The 9,359-nt window shown below is 39.8% G+C and overlaps 1 protein-coding gene across 3 annotated transcripts in view; it reads right to left on the bottom strand.

The window, feature by feature from the left end:
- TOX (thymocyte selection associated high mobility group box) overlaps positions 1-9,359 on the bottom strand; it is a 310,553-nt gene that overhangs the window by 54,476 nt on the left and 246,718 nt on the right. The gene's annotated exons all lie outside the window — the stretch shown is intronic.

Raw genomic sequence — 9,359 nt, 5'->3', positions numbered from 1 at the left:
CTTTGCTCAGTGATCTGTGGTTTGTTCAGTACTTTTATCTGTCAAGCGTTATTATTCCCCTTTGAGGCAGCCCTATAGAAATGGCTGCTCTGTACAAGTCTATTGAGGATAATAGAGTTTAAATGATCTCAGGTCTCTCTACCAACAAAGATCAAAGTAGAAATGAAATCTGCTCTACATATTTGTGCTTTTCTCAATTCCATAATGCTATTACCATATTGATACTATTTAAACCTTAAATACAGTTTAAAGTCAAGTTCAAAAGTCACTTCATCTACAAATCTTCCAGAACCTTCTTCTTCTGAACTGATAAAGCATTTTGTCTATACTTTCTTTATGGGACACCACTTGTAGATGTCTTAGTCTACTATGTATGCATCTCCTAGACAGTATTCTTCATTAGTGTGTTTTCCACATTAATGTGACTAATGTGTTTTTCAATCCCTCATGAGATCTCTTTTAATTAAATTAGGCATTCCGAGTATTCAAAAAATATTTGCTGAGTCAGTATATAAGTGAAGAAATGAGTACTATCTGTAGAAACCGACTAACCAGTTTGATGAGTTTTCTCTTTTTCCAGTGAGCTGCATCTAACATCAGTCCCGATTTGAATAATGTCTGTTTCCCTTTGTGGCAGAAACCCAACAAAGGGCACTTCCTAGCTTCATCTGCAACTCTGTCGGGCCATGTGACCGCGTTCTGGCTAATGAAATATAAGTGAAAGTATTGTGTGGGTACTTCCAAGAAATGTCCTTAAAGGGAAAGGCTCACCGTCCTTTGTTCTTTCCTGCTGGCAAAACTGTGGGTGTGATCGCTAGAGCTTGGGAAAATGTCTTGAACCAAGAGGCATCGCCTTGAGGACGTTGGCGGCACAACAAAAAGATGTTTGAGTGTTTGATTATTCTGAAACTACAAGACCCTGGACAATCTACTTACTGTGGGAGTCTTTAAAGTGAAAGGAAAGTAAATGTCTGTCTTTTTTAGAGTTATTGTCATTTTGAGTTTACTTTTACGTGAGGTTCAACCTAATCTTAACTGATAGACCCTCATGGATTATAAGTGCAAAAAGGCAGGGATAGAATCTCTTTTGTTTACTAGTGTAGCCCTAGTATCTAGGACAGATCATGGCAGACCATAGGTATATATAATATGACATAGATTTCTTGAGTGACACTGACTAGATGTTGAGGCCAGGTACAATTAAGATTAATGATGCGGGCTTCCCATGAGCAGTATTAGACATCTTTGATCTTTTGGGAACTTCATTTGCTAACTTCCCAGGACTCGAGCATCTCCAAGCTACTTTCTGCTGTGTTTATTTCTCATTTTGTTTATTTCAAACCCAGTGAACTTCATTTTTCCTTGGCTAAAAGTCCTCGGTATTGTTAGCATTTTACTTTTGAATGGCTCTTAATATCTATCTTCCCTTTGGGGAAACTCAATCCACTGAAAATGGGTGCTAAATTTCACTTTTCCTGAGAATCACAACTGTTTCCTTAAATTTTACAGTTTGCTGCTGAGGACTGATGTGGTCCTACAATTACGGGATGTCAATGAAAATAATGGAGGAGGATTACAACGATGAAGAGAAGATGTCAACGGAGTTCTTTCAAAACCTTTTTTCCATGAATGGAGAGCAAAAGCTCAGTTAAAATCACTTAGGAAACCAAAGCAGATACTGTGTATTCTCCCTCATGACCTGCCTTGTGATCCGGGGCTTGGTCCTAACACCACGCTCCCCCCCACTACCGACAGCGTTAAAAGCTCCAGATTGAGGACAGTGCTCTAGCGGGAGACCTCAGGTATACTATTTGATACATGTTCCAGAGGGCGTTCGCACTGTCTTCTCCTTGGATTTTCTTTAAAGGGGCGGGGCGGGGGGGGGGTGGGGAATCCCAGGTAGCTCATTTCAGATTATTTTTAAAAAATGAGCAATGTTCTGGTGTAGCAACCCAAAGCCAAAAACCAAACACTTGGAGCAACGCATCAATGACCGGACGGTGTGAAGACTGCACACCCGAACGGCACCGGAAGAAAGGAAGGCCTGCATTTCAGTGTTAGAGACCGTGCGAATTCACCATCCTTGCAGAGTCTGTTTTCTTCTTTCAAATGTCAGCATCCCTTCCCGGCCCAACACGCAGGCCTTGAAAGCTATCATTATCTCTGCCTCTAGCCGACAATCCATATCAAAACAGTTGTACACATAAAACCCTAATGACGTCTTGGCTCTCTCTGCCCTGATCCAGCTGTTTGAGTGAATAGCAGTTGGTGAACAGAGCCTGGAACATGGGGAGCCCCGAGGCCTTATTTGCTAATGTGGTTTACCAGCTGCTGCTTTCTGTGGTCTTTGCCGGCAAGGCCTGGACGTGTGCCAGTTGCAGCAGGAACAGCAGAACGCGAGGAATCTATGAAGCTCGTCCATTTACCCCTGTCTGTCAGCATTTGATACCCTTCACTGTTGAGCGCTTTCCCCGGGGCTATGAGGGGACCCTGCTGGCTTAGGCTGTGACAAGGGCTTACTCTCGGTTCTATCAAACACATACCGTCCTTAGCATCTAAAGAAAAACTTCTGAGCCTGCTGTGGGTAGCACATCGAGCCTTACGTGATCAATCAGGCCAGGAAGACCAAGTAGTTCCCGTTTTTCTCAGGAATAATGCACTCTACGAGTCTACGAGAAGAATGTAAATGTTGATATTATTTAAGTTCCCAATTTGATTACATACTTTTGCCAGGGATTCAATTAATATGTAAATGTATACACCAGAATGAATGCGTGGCTAAATTTAATAATCAAATTTTATGTATTATTGTCCTAAGTGCATATTCCAAGAGAGAGCTAAATTATTTGTTGTCCAAACAAATTAAATAAATCGTTTCGAGGTGATCTCCATGTGTGTTCTATTTATTATTTAGAAATGTGTAATTTAAATAAACTTCGACAGTTTTGCTATTAGACTTCTGACATTGAACATTGATAATGTCAAAAGGGGAAATCTGGAAAATACATATGCAAAGCACATTCTATAGTTTTAAAGATTAGGAAAAGTGAAGTTCAAAGGAAAGATTGGATATTTTCATGAACATGTATTTGTATCTTCAATATTGAGTCAGAATAACTCGATGGAATCTAATTTTGTTCCAAAAGACAATGTGAATAAACAAGGCTCAGATTTCTTCACAAAACACTAAAATGGGATATTTGTAGTTTAGTTAGGGTAAATAGTAATTATAAAACTAATTATCACAGGAAAGCAAGAGCTCTGGAGTACAATTCATTAGATATTTGCCAAATGGAAAGACATAGCACTTTCTAGAACCACCATCATAGGGAAAGATGAAAACTACCTCAATAAAACAAATGGTCAAGCCCATGGGAACTTCCATAATGCCTAACCTTCCTCCTCCCTCAGACTGGGGTCTCTCCCTCATTATGGCCTCTTCCATGAATGGGACCCTTATCACTCAAGGGATTTGATGTGTTAGAGGAAAACACCATTGAAAGTTTTAAAAGTCAGGGCCAATAATTATACTGGCTAAAGATCATTTCACCAATTTTCAATTTAATCAATTAAATTTGTGTATGCTCTCCCAGGCATGAACCAAAGATCAGATGCTGAAAGGCAGATAGCCACAGTGGGGGTGTGTGTGGGTGTGTGTGGGGGGATCCCCAACTTCCCAAGGTCCTCATCGTCTTTGCCAGGTCCTGCCCCTGTGTAACCAAACTTGACTTCTATTTCTGTCACATCCGCTAGATCTAGAAAGCATCTTAATCACCCTTGTGTGTGCATCTGGATTGATCCGTATAACCAACCGGACAAGCAACTTTACGCCATTTTTAAAAATTCCTTTTTTCTTCCTTTTTCTAGATGTGAGGCAGTGTGCCATCGTAGAGGGGAGCTTGCTCATGACATCATCGGGCTGACTCTGAATCGAATGATCTATCTTACTTTTAACTGAATTGCCTCTCGTTTTCCACCTCTAAACTAGGGACAACGATTTTTCAACAACAACTATTTATTGGTGCCGACTCTGTACCAGCCACTGCAGTAGGGGCCACGTTAACCATGGCGAGTGAGCACGCTGAAATCTGTCCTCATGCAGCTCACTTTCAAGAGGGGGAAGTGTACTGACCTTAAATGCTTGCTCGAGGATGGGTTAAAATAAAGACTATGAAGATGTTCTGTCAAATGTAAACCTATTTTTGACCACCCGGGTCACCTTGAGTGGAAGATGGAGATGTTTATCTTTTGGTATCCTCTGGAGTCAACTTTCCTCAACTAGTCCTAGTTCTTGGTGAGCCACTGACATAGTTGTGACCAGGCATTCTGGTAGCCAAAAGCTTGCATCCGTGGAGATCGTCTCCAGGATAAGCTGGGCAGCTTATGTCAGAGAGCACAGGGTTTCACTGTGAGAAAGTCAGTAGCCCAGATAAAGGTTGAACTTATAACCCGGATTTTAATAGCTTCCCAATCACAGCTAACAGGCTAACTGGTAGCTACAAAGTTCAAAAAAAATTAAATGCGTAAAAAGGTATTCCAGGTCACAGTATACTCTTCTCTCCCATTAAACTCTGGACATATAATCCCCTCTTTGGATCACAACCTTGGCCAGAAGGTTATGGGGTATAGTGACACACAGTTGGCAAGATATTTTCCACTCAAATTGAGGCATCCATTTCTGATTGCTTCATGCCAACACTATTCGCCTCCTACTGTTACTGTTAAACTATCAACGTCAGTATTAACAAGCTGACATTGTGCTCCAGTGTGCCCTTGACAGGACTCTTCTGTCTGGCTCAAATAAAAGAAACATGCAAATGTACAACAGGCAAGCTTGACTCTTAATCGACAAAGAGCATCTCTCATAATTCCAATTAATGGCATACGATGAAGACCGACTAAAAGCTTTGTCTCATCCGAAAGGGTTTAGGAGACCATCTGGTCGACTCTCTGGTTCCCCAAATACCTGAATTGGTAGTACACCTCTGGTAAAAGGAGTCTATGAGTCGGCACTGGGTCTACCTGTGATGTGAGTCGATGAAACCCTTTATTCGTATAGATCGCGCCTTTCCTTTTGCGTCTGCACCACAAAGTGGATGCAGCGCTTTGTTCACGGAACTATAATCTTATATTAAAGTGTACTCAAACATGCTAATATCTGTTCACATCTCTGCTTTGATGTGCCAAAAGAAGGGACTGAATAATGCGCCTTATTTTCAGAATACTTTCAAAGGATTGCGTGCATGGGAACAAAAAGAATGGATTGGAAAGATAGGGGACAAGGAATTTGGTAAATGCTACGAGACACGCCCTATGGGATTTGTGGTTTATCTACGAGAAATAGCTCTGTGTATTTATAGCATCACAAGTCAGCTGAAATGGTTCTTTATACCATATTTAAACCTGAAAATTTAACTGAATTTCATACTTCCCACTGCAATGTTAATGGGATGCTAGTAAAAATGGAGATGTCAAGTGGAATATTGACTTCTTAACATCAGTTCAGAAAGTGACATTTGAGTTCTTTTAGAGGCTCTTAAATCATTAGATACACATGACATTCACTTAAAAGTACATCTCAAGAAGCAAAATTAAAACCTTATATTCTGCTTGGGCCCGATAGCTTTCTTATGCAGAATATTTGTATGTTCCTAGGTTATTGGGGACTTGAAGAAAAGTACAATTTTAAATTGGTATTTTATTATGGAAATCTTCCAATAATCCTTTTAATAATGTATTATAAAACATTTAAAATAGCATGAAACCAAGATAGGAAAAGGCTAGAAATCCTCTCCTATTGAGTATTATATTAATAATTTGGTAAAATCAGTCCAGGAAAATTACCATGTCTTTCAGTTCCTTTAAAGTGTCTGACTCTGTAAGTGACCTTAAGCTCCTTTAAAACAATTAAAAAATTCAAATATTTGGCTGCCAAAATTTTATAGCATGTTACATAATGGGATGAATATCGTTATATACAGTCTTCATAATTGTGGGTATACCTAATTTCGTTAATATTAACATTACTCATTTATGCTTTTATACACTTTGAGTCCTATAAGGTCAAGGTCTCAAAACTAATCATAAAAACTAGTGACTGCTATTCACGCTAATATAATAACCCTTTCTCTAAAACAACTGCCAATAAATTTCATTATAAAAAGTTATTAAAAGGGTTAAAAACCTATTAAATGTCAAAGAATTTGCCTGACTCAAACTTCTAATAAAGAAAGAGAATAGGCTTTCTTTCTGAATTATTTAAATCTTTACTGACTGTGCATTGAACCATGAAATTAGAAAAGTGTTATTAGGAGTGTTCTCTGGTTTTTATAAAAGTTGGAGCCCAGAATGTATCAAGCCACAGTCTTTAACTAGACTAGTTAAAGCAGTAGGTTTTTAATCCCAAATACATGGCTTCTACTGATATAAAGGTCATAATTAAAACTCTATCCTGTAACTTGGTGATAATGAAATTATTATTGGAGAGGCAAACATGTTCATTTAGAACATATGAGCTACATGTTCTAATTTTAATTTGGACAAATGTCTTCAATTTTGTGCATCTTTCAATGTCCACTAACATAGAGCCACACAACCAATAATCAGGTTTTAATAGTGACTAATTTTAAAAACACTAATGTTAACAATTTGAATTATCTACCATTTACAGGTTTAACATCTACAAAATCTATGTTGAAATTAGGTAATTATGGCATAAAGAGTTAAAATGGATCACAATTCTGCATGATTATAACCCTGTGTGATGATGACATAAGTTTAGGTATCAGTTGAGTGGCTGAGTCGGTTAAGTGTCTGATTCGTGATTTTTGTCTCAGATCATGATCTCACAGCTTTGTGGGTTCAAGCCCTGCATTGAGCCCTGTGCTGGCCGTGCATGGCCTGCTTGGGATTCTCTCCCTCCCCCACTTATACTAGCTCTGTCTCTGTCTAAATAAACTTTAAAAAATTTAGGTATCGATTATAAAAAATAGCTAATATATCTTTCACATTTTAAATCTATTTCTCTAGGAAATGACGCTTAGTACAACTGATTTAAACTGGTTGATACCTGACAAACAGATAACTGTCCGCAGATCAGTGTCAAGTGCTCAGTGACAGCCTTTGATAATTGTGGTCTTAAGTTCTTTTGTTAATAATATCTAACACTTACGGGTCCTACCTGATATACTAAGCACACTGCCTTATTTAACCCTCACAATAACCAGGCGAGATCATCAGACCCACGGAGGACCAAAGGCGCAGTGAGAGGATCACTCAGCTATCCAGGAAGTGAACCAGCTTATATTGGTCACAAGCTGCCTGATCTCCAAGCCTGTATCATAACCATGACACCTGTGCTCTGGATCCAGTATATGAACTGATGTGTTAGATGTTCTTTTAAGAAAGTTTAGCTGAAAGGGCTTGCTGGGGAAGATGCAGCTAGAACCTAGAATGACTGAATCCAATGTGCTGAGGTTTTGGGTAGGAAATTCAGTCCGAAGTGTTTTACTGAACACTTACTCTGTGCCCGGTACTATGATAAGTCATAGGGGAAATTAAGGCAGATAAGACTGTCCCTATGAAGGGAGAGCTCCCAGGGTAGGGAGACATACTATAATAGTCCGAGGGGATTAGTTGCCATAACCAAAAACACACCGCCATAGGATTGCAGAGGAGAGAGGGTGGTTTCCGACTGCACTGAAATGTACAAATGATGTTGCAACAAGGAGTCTGTCGGTAATGCATGGAAACTGCTGTGAGCACCACTGGGAACTAAGAATGCTTTTAAAACAAAACACACGAGCGAAAGCAGAAACAGACCGATAAAAACAGAGAACAAGCTGATGGTTGCCAGAGGTGGAGGCGGGGATGGGCAAAATGGGTGAAGGGCGTGGGAGCTACAGGCTTCCAGCTATGGAAGGAACAAGCCACGAGGGTAAAAAGCACCGCACAGGGATTACAGTTAATGGTGCTGAATTGGCGTTGCGTGATGGCAGATGGTAGCTACACTTGTGAGCATAGCACGCTGCCTAGACTTGTCCAGTCATCACGTTGAATGCCTGAAGCCAAATGACACTGTGTGTCAACTGTACTTCAATAAAAAATGTTTTCAGCATGTTTTTAAGAAAAATTTAATGTTTGTTTATTTTAGGGAGGGAGAGACAGTGCCCGAGTGGGGGGAGGGGCAGAGAGAGACAGAGAGAGGCACAGAACCTGAAGCAACGTCCAGGCTCTGAGCTGTCGGCACAGAGCCTGACGCGGGGCTCGAACTCGTGAGCTGCAAGATCGTGACCTGAGCCAAAGCCGGATGCTTAACCTACCCAGCCGCCCCAATTAAAAATGTTTTTTTAAATAGGAAGACTTTGGAAAAGTAGAAATAAGTGGGAATTGAATTCTGGAGGCAATTATTATGGACACTAAGATACATCGTTTGATCGTTAGATGGTCTACTAGCTCTATTTTCATAAAAGTAATGATTTATGTAAGATAATGTGAAATAAAATTGAACAAACGAAAGTAATTGTGTGGCTTTTCCACTGAATTCAACCTTAACAATTCAACACACGATCAAATCACATTTTTTAAAAATGTGACTGAGGGTAATCTGATGGTTTGATGCCTGCTTGAATTGTCAAATGCTTTATCTTCTAAATTTCAGGATTGCTAGAGACTTTGTCTGTAGTTTCCAGACTATCTGTCAATATATATTCCGAGGTATCCAGTTGTTCTAACTGAAAGAAGCCAATAAAACACACTAACATTTGATGTTCCATTAGCAGAGACCATTTTGTCAGCCCCTAAATATGGGCCCACAGTTTCAAAAATGATGTGGGTTATTACACCTGCTCCTAAATCACGTTATGGGCACGCCAACAGTAGTCATTGCGATCCAGATCTCTAGCTACAAATGCTGCCCCACAAATTATGCTTTCTCAGAACAACTGACTCAAACATTTTGATCAAAACTTTTCTTTATATTGCCCCACTCGTCTATTGGTGCCATTCACTTCTTAGTGACATAAGTGATCCAGAAGGAAAAAGAAAAACAACACATTTGCAAGGGAGGTAAGAATGCACGAGGCTTCCTGTGGTCCAGGCTGGGCTCATGGATTAATTATGTGAACGCTTCACAACTCTCTGAGACACAAAGGAAAGAGTACAAGGAACAGAAAACAGATTCACAGTGGGGAATGAGCTCTGAGTGGACCTCGTCTGCTTAAAGAGATGTTTCCTTTCCCTTTAATAGTAAAAGACTAAATGGATGCTTGATGGGTTTATGAGGGCTGGTATCAGGAATTTGGAACAGAAAAGATCTTTCTGCACATTGCATTCAATTTTTGATAAAGACAACTTTTTCC

This window comes from Leopardus geoffroyi, chromosome C3 (genome assembly GCF_018350155.1).
Source record: "Leopardus geoffroyi isolate Oge1 chromosome C3, O.geoffroyi_Oge1_pat1.0, whole genome shotgun sequence".
NCBI classification, from domain to species: domain Eukaryota; kingdom Metazoa; phylum Chordata; class Mammalia; order Carnivora; family Felidae; genus Leopardus; species Leopardus geoffroyi.
This window is presented reverse-complemented; position numbering and strand designations above follow the sequence as displayed.